At 43.2% G+C, this 23,772-nt stretch overlaps 1 long non-coding RNA gene and 1 other non-coding gene across 3 annotated transcripts; both read left to right on the top strand.

The window, feature by feature from the left end:
• The first annotated feature begins 18,367 nt into the window (after positions 1-18,367).
• LOC128096556 (uncharacterized) lies at positions 18,368-20,105 on the top strand. Of its 2 annotated transcripts, none has more exons than XR_008213673.1 (5): positions 18,368-18,438; positions 18,784-18,839; positions 18,939-19,023; positions 19,365-19,431; positions 19,627-20,105. It is a non-coding gene; the product is annotated as an uncharacterized LOC128096556 (long non-coding RNA). The 2 variants fall into 2 exon arrangements; XR_008213672.1 differs by having other exon boundaries at positions 18,421-18,534.
• Positions 19,481-19,552, top strand: LOC128105767 (small nucleolar RNA SNORD50). The gene has a single exon (XR_008216488.1). It is a non-coding gene; the product is annotated as a small nucleolar RNA SNORD50 (small nucleolar RNA).
• Positions 20,106-23,772: the final 3,667 nt, after the last annotated feature.

The raw sequence follows: 23,772 nt of genomic DNA, 5'->3' as shown, positions 1-23,772 counted from the left end.
TGTATATTCCCTTTGTTCATCTTTTTTTTTTAAACTATAATTTTAGGGGTATTTTTACTTTATTAGCTTTTTTTAAACTTTCATGATTTTCCCCCTTCATACTTTTATCTTGGATTGTTTATTCTTTTGTTTGTTATTGGACAGTCTTTTTCTTTTCTTCTGACCCCCTGTTCTCCCTCTCAGTTTTTAAGGGAAAGGAAGTTTACTTTGATAATTTTGAGAATACAGTCCATTTGTAATAGGAAAAACATGGAGACAAGACAAATTTTGACCATGCCAATAGGAGCATAAAGCTGTTTGCTAACATCTGTGTGGGAGTCCAGCTCCCACCTTTCGAAGCGTTCTTAGGTGGAGGAGAGAGGGATAAGAAAATATCAGAGAGAAAGGCGATCTCTGCCAGGCAGCGGTGGCATACAACTTTAATCCCAGCACTCGGGAGGCAGAGGCAGGAGGATCTCTGTGAGTTTGAGGCCAGCCTGGGCTACAGAGCGAGATCCAGGCACCAAAACTACACAGAGAAACCCTGTCTCGAAGAAAAAAGAAAAAGGAAAGGAGACCTAGATTACGAGAAGAAAGACAGAAACACAGGATAGCTTCGGGAGGGCCTGGGTCAATACCCAACAGCCTCACCCAAAAGACCTCCTGCTTGCAAGATCAAAGCACACCATACAGCCAAGTGCAGACCCTTCCAAACACCTGGTAACCACACCCCTGGTCAAATCACCCATTATGCAGCCCTGCTGGGTAAAGCAAGCTCAGACTCTCTGATCCTGAATAAAGTCTCACTAGAGAGTCTCTGTGGACTCCCACACATCTGGGCAAACCAGGAAAAGGGAAAGCCTCTTCTGGCTTTCTCGTTATCCCATCTTACTCAGATTAAGATTGGACAAATAAGCCTTGTTTTATGGGCTCCAGAGCCCATGCCACAGGCTGCTTAGTACATATGCCCTGCTCTGGTAATAAGTTTGTCACTCTGCTGATAAGTGAGATCACTTTACCATTCTTATTATTAGAGATTGCCAGCACCTTTCTTAAATAAAGCCAAGAACTTGCTAAGATTACACATGAGGTAAATCATTAGATAGTTCAGAGTTTTTGTTGTTTGGGGCAGTTTTTTGCATTTTTTTGTTTCTGTTTTGTGTTTTTTGTTGTTGTTTGGTATTGTTTGTTTGTTTTTGAGACAAGATCTTGCTAAGCATTCCAGGTTGACCTGTAATTCACCTTATAGCTGCCCTTGAACTAATTCTCAGCTAGTCCTGTTTTCTGCTCCCCAACCCCCACCTCCATGCTGAGATTACAAGTGTGAGGCACTACACGGTGCTGATAATGCTAATGTTTTGGAGATTGGCTAAGATGTAAAAGATTGTCCACGAACATCCACTGGAAACTGTCTCATGACAAAAACATGAGATGGGTATTCTTCCTTTGGGACCCTTCCTACACTCAGAAGTTAATCTCACTTTTACTTAATAAATCTACATTCACTCTGCTCAAAATAAAAAAAAAGAGATGGGAAGGAGAGAAGAAAAAGAAAAAAAGATGTGCTAGTAAGTAGGCAAGAGAAAACTAGGAATAATGAGGGGAAAGTAAAGTTAGTTTATAGGCCGCACTAGGGTGATAACTAAAAAAAGATTTTGAAATAGTGGGAATTCCACCATTTTATCTTCAAATGGAGAAATTCAGTCTTTGCTACATTTAGTTCAGCTTGACAGAGTAGCTTCAAGACTATAAATCACTCGTTGCTGCAGTTTGATTTCAGACACCAGATCCTGGTAGGCCACAGAATTGCAAAAGCAAGATCCACAGAGTTACTCAGTAGAAATTTTCTAAGTGGTAAAAGCACTAATCTTTTTTTTTAATTTTTCTTCAGATGTGCCGGCTGGTGGTGGCACAAGCCCTTAATCCCAGCACTAGGGAGGCAGAGCCAGGTGGATCTCTGTGAGTTCAAGGCCAGCCTAGTCTACAGAACAAGATCCAGGTCAGGCACCAAAGCTACACAGAGAAACCCTGTTTCAAAAAAACAAAACAAAAAAAACAAAAAAAAAATTTTTTTTCTTCAGATGCATGTGGATAAAAGTGAGATTAAGATAATTAATTTTGGGAGGTTTTGAGACAGCTTCACTGTGCAGCCCAGGTGGCCTTGAACACAGTCCTTTTTCCTCAGCTTTCCTAGTGCTGGGACTGCAGATATGTGCCACCATATCCAGCTAAAATCGTCTTTCAGATTCTAAGAGTCAGAATACCAGGAAATCTGCTATAAGGCTGCCTCTCCTAGAAATGGCTGCATAAACAAAACCTGGACAGTGACAATAGACATGGTAGTGGTTTGAATGACATTGATCCCCATAGGCTCATATATTTGCATGCTTAGTCTCCCAGTTGATGAGCTGTAAGGGAAGGACTAGGAGGTGTGGCCTTGTTGAAGGATGTGTGTCACTAAGGGTGGGCTTTGACACTTCAAAAGTCCATGCCATGCACAATATCCCCTCCCCCCTTCCCCTCTCCCTCTCCCTCTCTACTTGCTGCCTGTGGATTAGGATATAAAGCTCTCAGCTACTGCTCCAACACCATATATGCTGCTGCCATGACAATGAACTAACCCTCTGAAACTGTAAGCAAGTCGCCAATTAAATGCTTTTTTTCTTTGGTTTTTCCAGACAGGGTTTCTCTGTGTAGTTTTGGTGCCTGTCCTGGACCTCACTCTTGAACTCACAGGGATCTGCCTGGCTCTGCCTCCCGAGTGCTGGGATTAAAGGCGTGTGCCACCACGCCGGCTAAATGCTTTTTTTTGTTCTTTTCTTTCTTTCTTCTATTATTTTTTCCTTTTTTTGACAAGAGTTGCCTCGGTCATGGTGTCTCTTCACAGCAATAGAACAGTGACTAAGACAGACATACTCATACCAAAGCAAGGAAATATCACAGGATCCCATCCCAAGACAAACAACTACAGACAACTAATAACTGCTTAGAGAGAGAGAATTAGTCTATCCTGGGAGTGAGGCCCAGACTGGTTATCTACTGCAAAGTGGTCATCCCTGAAACCATATACACACAGCAAAAACAGTAGACTGCATTTGCATATTGTGCATCTATATAAATACGTGTGTGGAACAATAACAATCAAAGAAAAAGAGGCTATCAATTTGAGAGTAAGATGGAGGACATGGGAGAGGTTGTAAGGCAGGAACATGATTTGGGCTGGAGGGAAGAAAGGGAAAGGGGAAAGTGATTTAATTAAAATGTACTAAAAAAATAGAGCTGAAAAAATAAAACTTTTAAAATAAATAAAATAATCTTTCAGTTACAACTCCCTAATAATACATAGATCAAAAGGTCGTTATTCAAACTTGTGTTGGCTTTCACCCACTTTCATAAGCACCAAGTCTCTTCTCCTGGGGCTGCAATCATTTAGTCATAGTTCATCATGGTCCTTCCCACTCATTGTCCATTCTTCCCCCTGGACTCCATCCCACCAGGCCATACTCTTTCTTTCCAGATGTCTGCTTTGGCTTTCAGTCATTGTTTCTTTTGTTTTGGCCTGTATCATCCCTCGATTTTTAAAATCAGCTGCCTTTGCAAAATAAATTTTTTCCAAGCCTGGTCCAGGATGGAATTACTTTATGTAATTGACACCTTCTTTCTGAGAAGAAAAGAACATTTCTGGTTTTAAAAAAAAATGCTTAGGCAATTTTTCAACTAACATTTAGTAGAACCAAGAACTGTTCTAAGAAAGCCAAAGTAGGTAATGGGGAATATGAATCCAACCAGGAAGATAGTTTGATAAACACAGCTTCTACGAAGGCATAAAGTAGAAACCAACCTAGAACAGGCCAGGGATTGAAGAGGTAAGAAACTGAAGCCTGAAGCCTATGAACGTGGGTGGCTACTTCAACAAGGTTGGTTGGTTGGTTATCATGTGTGCTATGAAGGCCTGGGTTTGAGTAACAACACACACACACACACACACACACACACACACACACACACACACACACACACACAAAACCCACACAATAACCAAACCAACTTGACTGGGAAAAAAAGAAACTGGGGCAACAGCTTGGTTTTTTTGTTTTGTTTGTTTATTTTGAGTGTGTTGGGTTTTTTGTTTGTTTGTTATTTTGTGGTTTTGGTTTTGGTTTTGGTTTTCGGTTTTTGAGACAGGATTTCACTATGTAGCTCTGACTGTCCTAGAATTCATTCTGTTGACCAAGCTGGCCCCAAACTCACAGTGGCCCACCTGCCTCTGCCTCCTGAGTGCTGGGATTAAAGGTGTGTGCCATCTTGTTTTCAAGAAGAAGATAATGGACACTTGGTTTCCTGTGGAAGGAAAGGAGAGTCACATATAACTAGCTATTGGCTTTTAATCTCTTAATGAAACTTTTGCCATTCTTCAATACTTAGCATTAGAGAAGGAGTGTAGTACAGGACATCTACCAGACTCTGAAAGACTTTGATAAAAACGAACAGCCCCTACTGGAGTCGCTGTTTATGGGATGCCATGGCCAGCTCAGGTTGCTAAGGCCCTGTGCCCTGACACGGAAGGTCACTGCAGAATGCTGGGGTCTTGTGACCTGGGATGCAGATTACAACCATGGATGCATCAGGGGGCCCCTGTCAGGAGTAAAGACCTAGGGAGAAAGAGACACAGAGAGTCCTCTTAAGCCAAGATGGCCAACTGAACAGGAGTCACTAATGTGTGTGATTTCACTTTTGGAGCCTCAATTTGTGATCCATAAATGGTTTAATCAAAGCAACTCCACAGGACTGTGAAGAGGATTGAATAACATCATGCTTGCAAAGTTCTTTGCAGGAAGAAGCCATGGAGACTAGGCCTGGTAGGCAAAGCACACCCACTGTCACTCCCAGACCACTGGCATCATGAAAACCCAGAGACACTAGCAGTCAATGTGGACCCTCCATCTGCAGCACTGTTGCCACAGCAGCTACAAAGCCAATGTCAGAGTGTCCTACCTGGTGAGACTCTATTTGCCAGCCTTGCAGGCACCCAGCCCACCCACCAGACTTTAACCCAACCTAGGCTCTGGGTGAAGAATTCTGCCAGAACTAGACGAGAGGGCACCAGAACATCAACGATCTCTCTGACCACCGAAGACTGTGAGACCTTAAGGGGCAGCACAGGGACCATTAGGCTACTGAAAAAGAACAAACACAGTTTGATCAGTCACACCTGGTCTTAGAATGAGGCATGGCTGTTTGACAGAGGGCAACAAGCAGGGAAGTAGCTTGAATAACCATGGGATGCTGCCAAGCTCCACACTTTTCTGGACACCAGCCAGTCACCCTTAGGGGTGGTCACTCTCCCAGCCCCAGGGAAACCCCAGAGCCAACCATTCACACATCCAAGGCTTTCAGACAGACCCTGGGGCTTGGCAGGTTCCAGAAATTGTCTATTCTGGTTAGTTTTGTTTTGTTTTTTGTTTTATTTTTGTTTTTGTTTTTTAATCAACTTGACACAAGCTAAAGTCATTTGGGAAGAGGAACCTCAACTGAGAAAATGCTTCCCTCAGGTTGGTCCATAGGCAAGTCTGTGTGGCCTTCTTGATTACTGATTAATGTAGGACATCTAAGCCCACTGTGGGCCATAGGTATGTTGGCCCGGGTTACACACACACACACACACACACACACACACACACTGAGAAAGAGAGAGAGAGGCAGCTATTTCTCCATGGTCTCTGGTCAATTCTTACCTCCAGGTTCTGCCTTGAGTTCCTGCCCTAACATCCCTCATGGTGGACTATAAAACTGTTAAGTTGAGAAAAGCCTTCCCTCCCCAAGTTGCTTTTGGTCATGATGTTTATCCCAGCAACAGAAAGCAGACCAGGACATTGTCCAAGGATGGGTTAGATACTCCCTGCCCTCAGGATAGGTGGGGCATCAAAGTGCCCCACAAAAGACATTTTCTCCTTCCCTTGAATCTTAGAATGACCTTTTGATTAAGTTACAGCTAGAGATATTTTAATAGAGCTTTTGGAGCAGGATTTTAGGGAATACCTCTTAAAAGAGAAATACTGACCTTTTATGTATGCTTCAGTGTTTTTCCACATTCTCCTGCTGTCTGGAAGATGAACACAATGACCAGAGCTACAGGAACACACAGACTCATAATGCAGCCCAGATTGTGCAAGCCACATGCCAGGGTGGTATAGCAGAAAGACGGAAGTCTGAATTTCTAGTACAGACAGTCCACCACAGCAGTCCTGGATGACAAAACAATGGGTTTCTGTGGCATATGAGACAGAGATTGGTTTTTGTAAGTGACTATCATTCAGAAGTTTACTTACTATGCAACTAAGGCTAACGATAAAGGGAAACCATATCAATAAGATAAAAAGATTTCAATACATACAAACCATAAACCATAAAGGTAAGAATTAGGAAATCTTCCTGAGCAAATGCAGAATCTGCACTGAAAAGGTCAAGAACAATAGTGTATGCTATAATTCTTTAGCAGTTCAGGGAAGCCAGATGCTGATGTTTCCTCCAAGTATCTTACATGTGGTGAGGGGTGGAAAGTTGGTTCAGTGGTTAAGAGCACTGGCTGCTCTTCCAGAGGACATGGGTTCAGTTCTCAGCACCCACATGGTGGCTCACAACCATCTGTTACTCCAGTTTTAGGGAATCTGACATCCTCTTCTGGTCTCTGAAAGTACCAGGCATGCTCGTGGTACATATACATGCAGGCAAAACATCCATACACATTTTGTTATGTAAGAACTTCAGATCCTTCTGCCTCTACCTCCCGAGTGTTAGGATTACAGGGCTGCACCAACATGCCGGATTTTATGTAGTGCTGGGGATGAAACCCAGCACTTCATACATGCTAGGCAAGCACTCAACCAACTGAACTATATCTTCTTTAGTTTAGCTTGAGATTTTTTTGTTATTTGTTGTTCATTTGAGACAATAGCTGAAGCCTTCAACTCACTACAGACTGGCCTTGAATTCCTGATGTTTCTGCCTCTACCTTCAAAGTGCTGGGAATTACAGCTATGTGCTACCTTACTTAGCTAGCAAAGCATTTTTTTAGTATGACAGAATTTTGCCCAATTTCAAGGCCCTTACTTATTGAGAACTCAGCTGAGATCGCACTGTTCAATGTGCAGAAGGGAATGTCAGTGGACACCTGTCAAGCATCAATTAGGGGCCATCGTGGTGAAGTAAGCTGTTCCTTTCCTCTGACTCTCACATTTTAGATAGTGTGATGGTTAGTTTTAACTGTCAACTTGACACAGCCTAGAATTACCTGGGAAGAGAGTTTCAATGAGGGATTGATCAACTAGAGAAAGTGGGACTGGGCCATGGTGGTATACACCTTTTGTCCCAGCACTTGGAAGGCAGAGACAGGCAGATCTCTGAGTTTGAGGCCAATCTGGTCTGCAGATCAAGTCCCAGGACATCCAGGGCTACACAGAGAAACCCTGTCTCAAAAAAACAAACATAGGGCCGGGCTGTGGTGCATGCCTTTGGTCCCAGCACTCGGGAGGCAGAGAGGCAGGTGGATTTCTGTGAGTTTGAGGCCAGCCTGGTCTACAGAGTGAGTTCCAGGACAGCCAGAGCTGTTACACAGAGAAACCCTGTCTCAAAAAAAAAAAAAAAAAAAAAAGAAAGAAAGAAAGGAAGGAAGGAAGGAGGAAAAAGAAAAAAGAAAAAACAAAAACAAAAAAACAAATATAGAAAGGGGCAGGGGGTTGAGCACAAGCTGGAGAGTAAGCCCGTAAACAGTGTTCTTTCATAGTTTCTGTTTGAGTCTCTGGCCTGGCTTCCACCAGTGATGGATTTTTACATGGAAGTGTGAGACAAATTTTCTTTCCAAATTTCTTTAGGTTGTGGCGTTCGTTTCAGCAACAGAAAGCAAAATGGAACACCATCTAATGCCCCAAGAAAATGCCCGTAGCCATGTAGCCTGTCAAGAGCATGCAGGTCTCGACTGGAATTCTACTAGGTATTTGAATGCAAGACAGAAGTGATCTTTGATGCAATACTACAGGTTTCCACATCAATGTGGTGCACTGGAGTGACAGTTCCATACCTGGAATGTCTATGCTTGTCCGTGAAGCACCACTGAAATCTTTGTGACTGTAACTTGTCAGGCTCCCGGGTTCAGTTGCCACATTCACATAAGACCTATGTCCCAGTTATCACAATCTGGGTTTTACTATGTCACATGCCTGGGACTTACTAACAGGAATCACATGCCTGTTATATCTCATTAAGTCCTCATGAGTTTGTCTACTTTTGTGCATGGGGTGGGTTTTTATGTCATATGCTATGGAGAACTGAGCTGGCAACTGTGACCATCTGAGCACTTGCTAACTCAATTTGTGAGTTTCATTTTATGTTTCCTTTTGAACAATCCTTTGTCCTGGGCTGCAACATGAAGGGTATATTTTCAGTTTTCAAGGTGTTACCACAGGTTTTGTTCCATGGTCTATTTATTAATCTTAATCATCAACCACATGACTAGCACATATGTAAGGCTTATAGCTACGAAATACCTACCAGGAGTTGCTATTGTTATATAGCATTTGGACCATGAGGCAGAATGTACTAGACTGGTTTCAGTCAGAAGTTGGCCATTATTAGTATCTTAGTTATGTTGGTGTTGCTGTGATGAAATACCATGACAAAAGCAACTTGGAGAGGAAAAGGTTTATTTGGTTTACAGCTCCACATCACTGTTTATCATTGATGGAAATCAGGCCAGGAACTCAAACAGGGCTGGAGGAAGGCACTGATGCAGAGGCCATGGAGGAGTGCTGCTTACTGACTTATTCCTCATGACTTTCCCAGTCTGCTTTCTTCTAGAACCCAGGATCACAAGCCCAGGGGTGGCTCCACCCACAATGAGCTGGACCCTCCTCATCAATCACTAGTTAAGAAAATGTCTTACAGACTTGCCTACAACCTGACATTGTGGATGCATTTTCTCAATTAGGGTTCCCTCCTTCCAGATGACTATAGCTTGGTTCAAGTTGACATAAAACTAACCAGCTCACTTAGGGAAGATAGATCTTTAGACTCCATTGCCTTGAGATTTGAAGATCTATTTGTGAACCAAGCCATATCATCAGCTAAAACATCTTTGAATCGTGAGTTCCATTTAGCCAAAGAAAAAGAAGAGTTCCTTGTAGGTTGGTTGTCCCCTTCAGCAAGACAGCTATTTGTTAATGGAATTTATTAATTTCTTGGGGTCCCAGCTGAGCTATATCTTGGAAGTAAAATTTTGTTTAATGACATAGTTTTGCTAAGATTGTTTTATTAATAGAATGAAATGAATGAGTGCCCATATACTAATTGGTAGCATTGGATTTAACATCATATAGATCTTTAAGGTCACAATGGTTGAGTGTTCTATTTCAGAAAGGCCCAATAGCAAGCAAAGTTGCCATCTGAAGGTTGTATACCTCAGGTCATTTATGTATTAATGATGAATGATTTTTGGTGGATTTTTTTTTAAGTTTTGTTTTTTTTGTTTTTAAAGACAGGGTTGCTCTGTGTAGCCCTGGCTGTCCTAGAACTCACTTTGTAGACCAGGAAGGGCTCAAACTCACAGAGATCCTCCTGCCTCTGCCTCCTGAGTGCTGGGATTAAAGGTGTGCACCACCATCACCACCCCAGCATATTAATGTATTGTGTACAGATGTATTGATATCTTGTTATCAGCTTAAATTTATTTGAGTAAAAGTTGCTGTGGCAATATAACTGAGAAAGCCAACTTAAGAGGTGGAAATATTTGTTTGGGCTCATGATTTCAGATGACCTGGTCCATGGTCAGTTGGATTAATTGCCTTGGGCTAAACTGGACAATATCCACACAGTGGAGCATATGGTAGAAGAAGATACTCACCTCAAGGCAGCCAGGAAGCAGAGAGAGAGAGAAAGAGAGACAGAGAGAGATAGAGACAGAAAATGTTTGCAGGAACAAGATATATCTATCCTTCAAAGGTACACTGCCAGTGACCTCCTTCCTATGACTAGTTTCCTCCTCCTTAAAGTCCATTCAGCTCTAAGTGGGATACCCATTGGTGAGCTTAGTTCTTCCACATCTCAATAGCACCAACAGCTGAGGACCAGAATCTCAACACATGAGACTGTGGAGAGACATTGCATATTCAAATCCTCATTACGTATACCAAGCCAACCTTGAACTTGCAATCCTCTTTTTTGTTGTTGTTGTTGTTTGTTCATTTATTTGTTTTGTTTTTGAGACAGTGTCTCTTTGCAGCCTGGCAGTCCTGGAGCTTGATATATAGACCAGGCTGGGCTGTAATTCACAAAGATCCTCCTATCTCTGCCTTCTGAGTGCTGGGATTAAAGCTGTGTGCCACTATGCCCAGAACTTGCAATCCTCTTTTTTGTTGTTGTTGTTTGTTCATTTATTTGTTTTGTTTTGTTTTGTTTTTGAGACAGTGTCTCTTTGCAGCCTGGCAGTCCTGGAGCTTGATATATAGACCAGGCTGGGCTGTAATTCACAAAGATCCTCCTATCTCTGCCTTCTGAGTGCTGGGATTAAAGCTGTGTGCCACTATGCCCAGAACTGGCAATCCTCTTGTCTTAGCCTCCCAAGTGTACCATATTTGACATCGATCTGCAGTCTCCATTAGCAGAGCCTGTATTGTTCCATGTTTTATGACCTTTGGCACTTGTAAAGGTGGTCATGTTTTTGGCAATATTGACTAATGGGGCCAAAAGAATACCCAAGATAAAACACATGCTATCTGCACTACCCAAACTGACTCAGTAATCAGGGATCTTCTTTCTTATTTATAGATACTTCCAAGGACAGCAATTTTTGTTTCATTTTTATCAATATTCCTCTGACTACTGGTGTAGGTGGAGTTTTCCTGTGCTGGCAGCCACTCTGGAATAAACACTCAGGGTCTTAATACTAATTATAAATGCTTGGCCAATAGCTCAGGCTTGTTACCAGCTATCTCTTAACTTTTCAATTAACATATATTTTTTATCAATGCTTTGCCATGTGGATTGGTACCTTTTCTCAGTACAACATGCCCATCTTGCCTCTCTCTGTGTCTGCTAGCAACTCTTGACTTCACCTTTCTTACTCCCAGCATTCTCAGTTGGCTGCCCAACCTCATACTGTTCAGCTATTGGCCAGTCAGCTTATTTATTAAACCAATCATAGTGACATATGTTCACACAGTGTAAATATATATATATATATATATATATATATATATATATATATATATATATATATATATATATTCCACATACTGACCTAGATTTCTTCCCAAAAATGCATTTGTTAAACAGGTCCCTGGACCTTATCAGGATTGAGGCCTAGGCTACATTTGTCATAGTTGTGTTTGGGGTGTTTGTTTTGTTTTTTGAGACAGGTTTTTCTCACTCTGTAGACATGGCTGGCCTGGAACTCTCTATGTAGACCAGGCTAGCTTTGAACTCTCTGAGATCTGCCTGCCTCTCCTTCCCAAGAGCTGGAATTAAAGACATGCACCACCAGGCCCAGGCCACCTCTTAAATTTTCATTCTCTTCCCGTGTTGACAAAGAGGTGGTCTATATCCCATTTACCCAGTACAACCAGATAAAAGACAACTTGGTCAGCCTGACACCTTCTCAGGGAACCAGCACCACCCTGAGCTTGCTAGAATGATAAGACTTGTGTGTCCTCTGTGTTGTGGTGATTCCGTTTCTGTGCCAAACTGTTCATCAACTAACAACAGGAGTAGCAGACCTGTTAGGTGATGCACTCTAAAAATTATAGATGTCAAGTTCACCAAGAAAGTGATGGTTCACATGGAACTTTGCTTTCCCCACATGAGGGAGATAGAGATTAGTTAACAGTGAGTATTGTCCCCTCATGGCCAGCAGGTCTTACCATATAGCAGCCTCAGAGTGATGATCTACATGTATCGCTCTTGGATCGTGGCCAAATGAGCTCGTTTCTCCTGACCAGGGACAGATACAGCAGTGGGATTGACCAAGCGCTAGAAGATGCACATTCTGTATTATTATTCTCTCATACATTGCATCCCAACTGCAGTTACCCCTCCCTCCACTCCTTCCAGTTCCCCACAAACACCTCCCCTCTCCTCCAGATCCATTCCTCCTCTGTTTCCCTTCAGAAAAGAGCAGGCCTCCCAGGGATATCAACCAAACACAGCCTAATTCCTCCTCTGTTTCCCTTCAGAAAAGAGCAGACCTCCCAGGGATATCAACCAAACACAGCCTAATTCCTCCTCTGTTTCCCTTCAGAAAAGAGCAGGCCTCCCAGGGATATCAACCAAACACAGCCTAAGTTACTGTAAGACTAGACACCTACCCTCATTTCAAGGCTGGATGAAGCAATCCAGTAGGAGGGAAAAGGTTCTAAGAGCAGGCAAAAGAGTCAGAAGCACCCCCACTCCCACTGTTAGGAGTCCCACAAGAACACCAAGCTACACAACATATATGCAGAGGGCCTAGCACAGACCCATGCAGGCTTCAGGATTGCCACTTCAGTCTCTCTGAGCCTCTAGGGGCCTATTGTGTGGGCTGTGTTCTCCTTGACCCCTCTGGCTCCTTACAATCCTTCCCCCGCCCTCTTCCTTTGGGTTCCTGGAGCTCCTCCTGATGTTTGGCTGTAGGTCTCTGGAGGATGCACATTCTTGAAGCAAAATAGAGAACTGCACACAAACCCTGGAACAGGGAAAGTTATTGCCAAACACGGTGATATTCCAGCACAGCCTGTGAGGACTTCATGACTCTGTGCAAAAAAGAAAATGTTCTATGCTCAGCCAAAGCACACTTTTACATAGCCATGGGATGGTGGACAGGCTGCATAGGACTTCCCCTGCCAACACCTGCCCTCTCTTCTGTTTTAACAGACCAAGTGTTCTTGCTCTGATCAAAGACTTCACTTCTATTCTGAGGAGGAGTTCTTGTGTCAAAGATTTGTCTCCTGATATCTTCACACTTTCCTGCCTCTTAAGGCCACACAATGTCCATGTCTAGTGTCACCCACTTATAAAAGCAGTCCTTTAGCCTTACATTCCTCTCTACCTACGAATCCATATCTGCCTTCTCACCTTCATCTTACCACAGCCCTCTTCAAATAAACAACCCTCACTGCTGTGCCACTGAGACCATGGGATGCCACCAGCAGCCTTTATGTTGCTAACCCCAGTGATTGTTTCTATTATCAAACTTAACATTTTAGAAGCATTCAACCCAGTTGACCTACTTCTCACTGAAACTCAATTCTGGAAAATCACATTCTCCAATTTTCCCCTCTAGGGGTCTCCTTGGCTAGCTTTTCATCCTCCACTGGAACTCTCAAGTTTCCAGTGTTCCAGGCCCCTGTACTGGGCTTTCTCGTGTTCTCTATTTATATTCTTTCCCCGATGATCTCACGCCTGTCATGCTTTAAATTACTTTCTTATGCCAGTGACACTCAAGCCCCAACCTCGTCTCTGAACTTCAGACTTGTGTATCCAACTGCCTCCTTAATGTTTCCACAAATATGAGACAGTTTCTCAGGGCTGGAGAGATGGCTCAGTGGTTAAGAGTCAGTTTCTTTCCTTGAGTTCATTGACTTTGTTTACTCACTCTGTTTGATTTTAATTTTCATAAGATTGCCAGTTGTCTGTCTTGCTGTAAAACCTAGCCCTTGCTGGGTAGTTCAGACCAGAGGTAGAGGGGATCACTACACTGACAAGATAGGATTTTTGAATTTTTAAGATTATTTTTCTGCTTTGAAATAAATGAATTGTGCTTATCATACTTAGCTTGGTGTACATACTTTACTGTGATTTAACTGAAAGCTGCAATAGTGCTATTTATCTTTTATTATATAACTATCTTCTTATATTATAGGTGCTATGTTTTCCAAGGCTGGCTATGGTAAAATGTCTGCATACACTGTGGTGCCAATCCCAGGCTGCTGCTATTATATTAGCCCTTAGCCAGAGATCCTAATCAGCATTTGTCCAGTAGCCTTTCTGTGGTCCCAACTTTTCTCTTGGAACTCAATTTTACAATTCTGATGGCTCACTGGACAAAAGTAGCCAAACATTAAATCTAAAATTTAATAAAAAGGACCTGGGAAGGTTGCTCAGCAGTTAAGAGCACTGGCTGCTCTTCCAGTGGACCTGGATTCAATTTCCAGCACCCATGTGGTGGCTCACAACCACCTGTAACGCCAGTCCCAGGGGATCTGACACCCTTTTCTGGCCTCGGTAGGCACTGCACACACATGGCACACAGACATAGAAGCAATCAAACACCCATACACATCCAAATAAATAATTTTTTTTTTAATTTAACAAAAGCAAAATTGCATCATCCTCTTGTCCTTGAACTCAAATTCCCATGAGTCACTGGGGCTGCCATTCTCTTCACCACTAGGGTCCACTCTGCCTCCTTTCTGCTCGTACAGTCCACCATCACATCCTACCATTTCCTCAGCTATAGCCTGCTTGGCTGACATGATTGTGAGTCTGGAATCACAATCATTTGGAAATAAGAGTTTACTCAGATCTCCGTGCATCTTCTTCCTCATTTTTAAAGCAAGACACAATAGCTTGGATCTTAAGTGTCTTCTGAAACCCCATGTGTTAGAGGCTTGGTCCCCATGTTGGCAGTACTGGAAAGTGGTTGTACTTCTTTTTTTTTTTTTTTTTTTTTTGGACAGGAATTATTTGTTTATTTTATTTTACTTTTGACACAGAATCTCACTCTGTAGACCAGGCTGGCCTCAGACACACTGAGATCATCCTACCTCTGCCTCCTAAGTGCTGCGATTAAAGGCTTGTGCCACTCCACCTGGCAATCCACCCATCCTTTTAAGCACTGGCCACACATTCTTACTTATTCTTCACAGCAGCCATGTTATTCAGTGGTTGTACTTTTCCATTACTGCGACAAAGTACCACTTATTTTGGCTCGTGTTTTGAGGGCACGTTCCACCATTTAGGAGAAAGAGTGCTGGCAAAAACGGCTCAAGCTGTGGCAGCAGGAGTGTGAACCAACGGGTCGCAAGCCTTCCACAGTCAGGGATGAATGCTGGCGCCCAGCTCACTTTCTCTTTTTTCACTTTTATTCTGTCTGCCTCCCCCACCCCCACCCTCCAGGGGATGACGCCACCCACATTCAGGGTGATCTTTCCTCAGTTCAACTTCTCTGGAAACCTCCTCACAAATACACCCAAAGGCACGGCTCTTGGGTCACACTAAATCCTGTCAAGTTGACCATAAACCTTAACCAGCATTTAAGAAGCACCTACCAGGTTGTTAGGTCAGCGGAGGTGCACTCCTGAAGGAGACTCTGGGGCTCTGGTTTCTTTCTCTTCTCTTTCATTCCTGGCCATGAGGTGAGTAGTTTTGCTCTGTCATGCAATTCCAACATAGCATCCAGCCTTGCCATAGGCCCAAGGCAATGGACCATCCAGTCATGGGCTAGAGCCTCCAAACCATGAACCAAAATGAGCCTTTTCTTTTCACAGAAGTTCATTATCTAAACCAGTGGCTCTCAACCTTCCTAGGGCAGCCACCCTTTAATACAGCTCAAGTTGTGGTGACCCCCCAACCATAAAATTATTTTCATTGCTACTGTAATTTTGCTACTGTTATGAATCATAATGCAAATATTTTTGGAGAAAGAGGTTTGTCAAAGGGTTAGAGACCCACAGGTTGAGAACTACTAATCTAAAGTTTCTTGTTACTGTGATGAAAGCTAACGCATAAGGTTAAAAACACATACTAGAGCCAGGTGATGGTGGTGCACACCTTGAATCCCAGCACTGGGGAGGCAGAGGCAAGTAGATCTCTGTGAGTCCCAGGCCAGCATGGTTGACAAAGCGAGTTCCAGAGCTGTTGCACAGAAAAACTCAAACAGACAAACAAAAACATACTAAAATCGTTTTAAAGATTACATTGAGCTAATGATCTAACAACCTAACACCAGAGCTATGGAGTTAGTCCGATAGGTAGAGCATTTACTTTGCAAGCCCAAGATCCAAGTTTGATCCCCAGAACCACATAAAAATGATGCTAGTTGTAGCACGTGCTTCTAATTTCAGCCCTGGGAGGTGGAAACAGGAGGCTCCCTAGGACTCATATCTCAACCAAATTTGTGAGCTCCAGGCAAATAAGAGACCCCTCTCAAAGGAAATGGGTGGTGTTTATGGGGATAACACCTAAGGCCTCCACGTCCATGTACACATCTGAGCACACATATTTAAAAACACAAAACTAACACCACAGGCTGGAAATGTAGTCCAGACACAAGGCACTTAACTTGAAGCTAACACAAGATGCTATAACAAGTTCTTAACATATGCAAATCGGTTTCCTTCTTTCTATGGCTAACATGATTGTGATGGCCCTCACAATATCTTATCCAAATGATTGCATTAATTATCTAATTAATTATTAATTACATGTATTATCATTACTATTGCATGTGTGGGTGGGTGGGTGGGTGGGCATTCGTGCCACAATGTATGTACGGTAGTCAGAGGACAACTTTTTGGAGTTTGTTCTCACCTTCCACGTCTACCTGGGTTTCAGGGATCAAACTGAAATCACCAGGCTTTCCTGATAAGACTTTTATTCACCAAGCCATCCTGACAGCCCTCGTTACACTAATTCTTAAGCTGTTTGTTCAGCCGGGGTGGTGGTGTCGCATGCCTTAAATCGCAGCACTCGGGAGGCAGAGGCAGGCGGATCTCTGTGAGTTCGAGGCCAGCCTGGACTACAGAGTGGGTTCCAGAGTGGGTTCCAGAGTGGGTTCCAGGAAAGGCGCAAACCTACACAGAGAAACCCTGTCTTGAAAAAAAAGAAAAGAGCCGGGCGGTGGTGGCGCACGCCTTTAATCCCAGCACTCGGGAGGCAGAGGCAGGCGGATCTCTGCGAGTTCGAGGCCAGCCTGGGCTACCAAGTGAGTCCCAGGAAAGGCGCAAAGCTACAGAGAAACCCTGCCTCGAAAACCAAAAAAAAAAAAAAAAAAAGAAAAGAAAAAAGAAATTCCAAAAATATTGCTAATAGTGGTTACTACTTGGGAGTAGTACTGGGGAGAAGAGTGCCAGAGACGTGAGGACATTTACTTGTCTATATCCTTACATACCGCAGGTGTTTTAAAAGCAATGTGAGGAATACGTAAGTTTACGATGTACATTATTGAGGGGGGGGGGACACATAAAACTAGTAATTATTTTGTCGCCGAGGAGAAATTTCATCTTTACTATTACCTTTTGCTGGAGTCCAATCATTCAAGTTTTCTGAAAGCCACCACACATATTCACTCATTTAACAATTACTGACACCAACTTCACCATAGGCTCTGCTTTAAGCCAAATAAAAATGCACAAAACCAGAGGTGCTCCTCACACACTGTAACAGGAACTAATGACAAATGCACACATGATTTTAATTAGTGAAAAATGCTACAAAGACCCGAGTTTCCAAATGCTGAAAACTTCAAATGTAGCATGTGCACCCATAATTCACTCATACATGCCAATTACTGAAGCATTATTTTGGAATCTTAAAGTTTGACGTTTGAATTATTCTCTTTCCTTTTTAAATTTATAATTTAGTAGGAAGACACTTAAAAATAGCAAAGGATAGCTGTGTGACCTTAGGCCAACTGACGGCTTTTGACCAGTTTCCTCCTCTGTGAAATGGAGTGCTTAACTTCTCAGGATTGCCACAGAATAACTGTCACTAGTGGCTGGTAACGGGGGTGGGGGTAGGGGTGGGGGTGGGGGAGGCCGGACCGGGCTAAGTGCCTAAGCAGGCTTTTGGGTGGCGTGCACGCGACAGCGTGGCCTTCTGCAGACCTGCGGTACCGGCAGGGGGCACGAAGGATAAACGCAGGGCTTTCCGGTTTTCACCCGCGTAGATCTGTACGCCAAGGGTCCGTTCGGCGTCGCCGCTGGGTACCAAGCGCAGCAGCGGCCACCGGACCGGCCAGGCTCCTCCAGCGGCCGCGCGCAAAGGCCGCCTGCGCGGCCAAGTCAAGGCCGCTCCCCGCCGCCGACCGTGCTAGCCGACTTGGCTCGAAGCAGGCGGTGACCTCGCCTCCAACTGCGGCTGTTCGTTTGAATTCTGGCGCCACTCCCACGCCACGTAGAGCTGAGCGGCCCGACAGACTCGGAAGAGACGGGTGGCAGCGTGCCGGCGGGAATGCGCGCAGAAATGAACGAGCACGCGGCACGCGGGCGGCGCGCACCACGCCCCAGCATGGCCCGGAAGAAAAGAGCCACGGCGCGCGCGCGCTCCCACGCGGGGCCTCAGGGAAAGGCCACGCCCCCGCACGGCGTCGCGGCCAATCGGGTGCGAGAGGGAGGGGCAGCCTCGGTCTCACGCCGCGGAGGCTATAAAGGGAGCCGCGGGCGGCGCGGCTCGTTCTTTTACGTCGGGAACCGAAGGCTTTGTCTTCCTCTGTAGGTGAGTGAGCTGTGTGGGTGGATGACCAAGCGGAATAGGATGGCGCAGGGAGAAATTGGAGGCTTCGGTTTTGTGGGACAGCCTCGGAGGCTTGAGGTTAGCTTGCTGTTGCCAACTTATTCGGGGAAATGCGCATTTGCAATGGGAGACTGCAGGATTAAAGCGTAGGCCCAGAGCGTGTAGCTGGGCGGCCTAGCTTAATGGCCGCTGGGGTCTGGTTCCTCAACCCCAGCATGGGTGGGTTCGGACACATCGGGATTTGTGGAGGAAGGTTTTATGAGTTATGTGCTGTTCGGAAGGTACTGGTATCGTCCAGAGTCGGCTGATTACACAATCCTTTCACAGGAACAATGACGCCGTCATTTTCTGGGTCTTCAAAGCAGTTGCAAAGAGATGCCCAGGTAAGGGTGATGCAGCTTAGTTTTTTAATTGAAGGGGCAGACTGTTGCCTTGGCAATAGGAAGTGGTGTGGTGCTTAAAATTTTGCTTCTTTTCATTAGATGGAAAAGAGAGGCCCAAACCATCCGAGGGAATTCATAACAGAAAGTAACTTGCTAAAGACCTGACTCTTTCTCATTTCAAAAGGTGTGTATCGAGCCTAGATTTTTAATTTTTATCCCATACAGAACATAGTGTAAAATAAAAACGTGCGCCAACAGCTTCCATAATTTTAATTCTGAAACAATGCTGACCAGCTACTCCATTTTGTAGTCATGTGACTTAAGCCATATGCCTTCTCCTATGCTTGCCTTTCTAATTTTGAGTGGCTATGCTATTAAGACATTAGTCTAATCAATCATGAATTATATCTCAAAGATGGTTACCTGGAGAACGACTATAATGTGTAAGAATGAAGTAATCTAGCTGCATAGCACTTTTTATGTAATTAATGTACTTAGTATGTCATGGTACTTTTTTTTCCCCAGCAGTGACTGCCAACGCATAGAGATGCCAGCTGCCTGTAAAGTTCCTAGAGCTACTGGGAGAATGAGTGTGAGTGGCTTTTTTGTTTTCGTTTTGTTGAACATAGTGTCTTTGGTCTAGTCTATGATGATCCTATCCCGAACCTGAACTCCTGTTGAAAAACTAAAATTACGGATCTGGCTTCTGAGATAGACCATTACAAAGGCACTGTTGTGTTAAGTTTTAGTGTTGGTGGTGTTGTAATCCCTGTGTTTCTTTTTCTAGGGACAGTGGCACAAGGCTTTGCTGGCGTATAAGAATTGGATGTTGTGAACATCCAGAAAAGGCAGACAAAAGAAGAAAATATACAGTATTGACTAGAGGGTTTTGAGATGAGGTCTTTACATAGCCCTGACCTTGAACTCAACCATCTTGCCTCCCAAGTGCTGGGAATTTTGTACCAATAAGGCCAACTATGATACTAATTTTTATTAATGGATAGAACATGAGATCACGGCTTCTTAAAAAGGGTTGTTGAATTCCTTGTAATAAGTTTAATTTTATGGATTTAAGATGTGGATGGAATTAAAGCTGTGTGGAAGTTTGCAGTGATTCATGAGAATCTAGTAGGATTATGACAATCTGTCTAGTGCACAGAATTCAGCAATTTTGTGACTATAAAATTTGTTACAAGCTACATTTCCTTATCCAGCAGGGCTTACTGTGAATGCTGCAATAAACGGTTTGGTTGCACCAACAGATAACCTGACTGCCCTTTGTGTTTCTATTTGCATGGTAATTGAGTCTTAAGGTTGGTGGGCTGTCCTCACAGGTGCACCTTATCAGGTTTCCCTCTGACATTAACAAGTTACACCACACATTGATAGTGTTTTGTCCTCTTTTTTTGGTCTTTGGAAATGGTTTCCCTACAGACCAGGCTGGGCTTGAGCACATCCACCTGCCTCTCAAGTGCTGAGGTTAAGGGTGGCCTGTAGTGCCCACCTTGCCTTTCTAACTTAACTAACTCCAGTTTTCCTTATGTAGTAAGTGCCAAGGGTTGAACTTGTGGGTTTTTTGAGACAGGGTCTCTACCACTGTCCTGGTGTTCGTAATATAGACAGCTGGCCTCAGCTCAGATCCAGCTGCCTCTACCTCAGATTTTAAAATAGTCTCCCAAAGTTGCCTTTGCAAAGTAGTGTCATTGTGCCTAGTTTTAGGTAAATGTTCTAGTGTGATCTCGATTTTTAGTTGGATAGAATAACATTTGATTGGCTCCTGCTTTGAAGGGTTTAATCCAAGATAGCTTTTTCCCCAGCCCAGTGTCCTAGAATTTTTTTACTAATGAGCAGAATCTATTCTTTCCCCTCCCCTATAGACACCCAAGTTTCCTGGTAACCATTGGACTTCAAATTTCTTGCTGCCTTTGTTGGAAAATGAAATGGCTGTGGGTACTCATTTCTTTATGAGGTCTTCTGTCCCATTGGCCTGTGTGCCTCAAGCCAGCACCATGCTGTTTGGATGTAGTTGAAGCATGTTTTTGAGTCAGTTCCCAGCTTTGATACTTTAGCTCTGACAATCAGGGATGCTTCTGGTTACATGCATTTTCTTATTTCTACTAAAATACAGCAATGTTAATAGGTAAATTTTCATCCTATAGACCTCTACAGAACTCACTGAATAGCAACTTTGGAGTAGCCTTTTGGTATCATAAGAGCTGCTGACAATGGCAACTTTATTAATTTAGGTTCCCTCTTACCTGGTTGCTGTAAGACATGCAGTACTGAATTAAACTGGTGAAAGGGGGGATCTTATGTTGTCCAAAGACATCCTAAGGTTTCCTCAATGTCCAATGTTGGTGTATTATATGACTCACTTTCTTTTGTTGTCTTCCCCCACCCACCCCCGGGAGCTGAAGACCAAACCCAGGGCCTTGTGCTTGATAGGCAAGCACTCTGCCACTGAGCTAAATCCCTAACCCCTATTTTTTTTTTAAATGTTTTTATTTCTGCTGATATTTATATCTTCCACTAACTGGCTTGTTTTTCTTTAGTACTTTTAAAAAGTTTTTCATTTGATACTCTATTGGCTTTTTTGCCTTGGATTTGTTTTGAGATGGTTTCTATGTAGTCCTGGCTGTGGAACTGTATGTAGAACCAGGCTGCCCTCTAACTTGGATCCCCCTGCCTCTGCCTCCTGAGTGCTGGGACTAAAGGCATGTTGATTGCTGTAAATTTCCCTGTCTAGCACTGCTTTTGCTGTATCATACAGGTTACATGTTGTGTCTCCATTTTTTTTTAATTTGAGATATTTTTAATTTCCCTATTGATTTCATCCTTCATTGGCTATTCAAGAGTAAGTTACTGAATTTCCACATAAAGTACAAAATGGAGATGCATCTCAGGTGTCTAAGGCAGGAAGATCACTTGAACCCAGTTTGGTGCTAACTCAGACAACAGTGAGACCCTCGAGGTTGCACTTTACAAATGATGAGTGGTGAATAACATTGTATGTGAAGTGGGGTGAATAATATTTGAATTCTTGTTCCCTAGTTTTTTTCTTTCTCTGCTTGAATCTTTATCTAATAGGCTTTAAAAGCTGTCATCTTTTGAGGTCCTAAAATAATTTAATGTTTCATTAATCGATAAGATCTCAGGTCCATAACCGGGTCAGATACTTAATAGTATTGTACAGTAAATTATATATATATATATATATATATATATATAAAACTGGTGTGGCACATGCCTTTAATCACAGCAGAGGCAGGTGGATCTCTTTGAGTTCCAAAGCCAGCCTGTCTACAGAGCTCCAGGACAGCCAGGGCTGTCCAGAAAAACCATGTCAGGGGATAGGGACTTAAGAAATTTAAGGCACATTGCACTTTAGCCAAGCTGGCCAACAGTTAAGAGCAAGGCAAGGTTGTGAAATGGTTTGTTTTGAAGCCCTCTGACCTCGTTCTGCAGTTCCTTCTGGTTATTTCCTTGTCTTCTAATGGGTCTTTTAATATAGCATATTCAGCTGATCTGAATTACTGTGCATGCTCTTTATGTATTACAGAGTATTAGTCTGCCAAGGAGCTCAAAGATAAACAATTTCTCCATTCCCTTTGTCAACAGTGGTACAAGATGCCAAGAAAAATCAAAAGCAATCCAGGAGGAAAGGTGGTGGTTCCACATGGCTTTTAATCCCAACAGAGGCCGAAGCGGTCGGATCTCTTGAGTTCTAGGCCAGACTTGTCTACAGAGGGAGTTCCAGAACAGCCAAGGGTACACAGAAAAACCCTGTCTTAAAAAAAAAAAGGCAATCTTATAGAATAGAAAAGAAATATTGATTGATCAGTTTGGAAGAGGGCCTCACTATGTAGACCTGGCTAGCTTGGAACTCACTCAAACCAAGCTGGCCTTGAATTTATGGCAATCCTGCTTCTCAAGTGTAGGAATTACAGGCATGTGCCACCATGCACAGCAGGAGAATTTTTTTTCTATCACAGGATCAAACTGAGTCAAAACTAATTCAAGAATAGGTAAAATACAATTAGGCCTAAGGAACACCATGCATGCATAAAGTATGGTTTAGAACCTGCTTGTGATAAATTGGTGGGGATGTTGGCATGAGTTGGATGAAAGGAATGGACTAGATCAGTGACTAAAGAATTTATACCTGAACAAGAAACAAGTCCGAAAAGGCATCATTTTAGTGGAACTAAATTTGAAAGCTCTACATTTTATAGTTAAAATTACTTTTCATCAAACTTACTAACTCAAACCTTTTGATACACATTGGATGGCATTTTTTTTCACTAAGCATGAAAGACTAGCCTTCTACTTTATGGATGTTGACTGAGTAATTCTTTTTGTTAGTAAAAGGCTAAAACTAGTCATTATCAGGGGCCTAGGGTTGTTAAGGAACTACCCGAGAGCTCACTAGAGACTCAAGTCTAAAAGAGAACAAAAACTTGAACGGGACCTCACTACAATAGCATGAAGTGTGTTTGCTTGTCTCAGACTGGTTTTGCAGGCTGAGAGCAGAATTGACATACCTGGCCTCAGTAACTAGCCAGCTGGAATTCAGCTGCCCTGCCTTGTGTCAGGCTTCCAGGTAATCTTAAAATACAGCAAGTACAAATTACCATTTGGTGCTTTCTAAAATTAGTTCTATTGCCAGAAACATAATCTGCACAGCATTTGGTTTCCAGTCAAGTGTCCTCTGAACTGACTAAGGCCTTAAGAGCTTGCTGCTTGCAGTATATCAGCTTCTGGCTGTTTTCATGACATTTTTTTCTCCAATTGCCCAGTGGGGATTAGAGCCCTTACCTGGGGTTTTGTTTTGGTTTTTTTTTTTTTTTTTTTGAGCTGAGGACGGAACCCAGGGCCACTGAACTAAATCCCCAATCCCCAATCTTTTTTTTTAAAGACAGTCTCATTGTGCAAC

This window comes from Peromyscus californicus, unplaced genomic scaffold, assembly GCF_007827085.1.
Source record: "Peromyscus californicus insignis strain IS unplaced genomic scaffold, ASM782708v3 Scaffold_11__1_contigs__length_118956290, whole genome shotgun sequence".
Taxonomy (NCBI): domain Eukaryota; kingdom Metazoa; phylum Chordata; class Mammalia; order Rodentia; family Cricetidae; genus Peromyscus; species Peromyscus californicus.
Note: the sequence above shows the minus strand (reverse complement) of the source record. Positions and strands in the feature narration are given on the sequence as shown.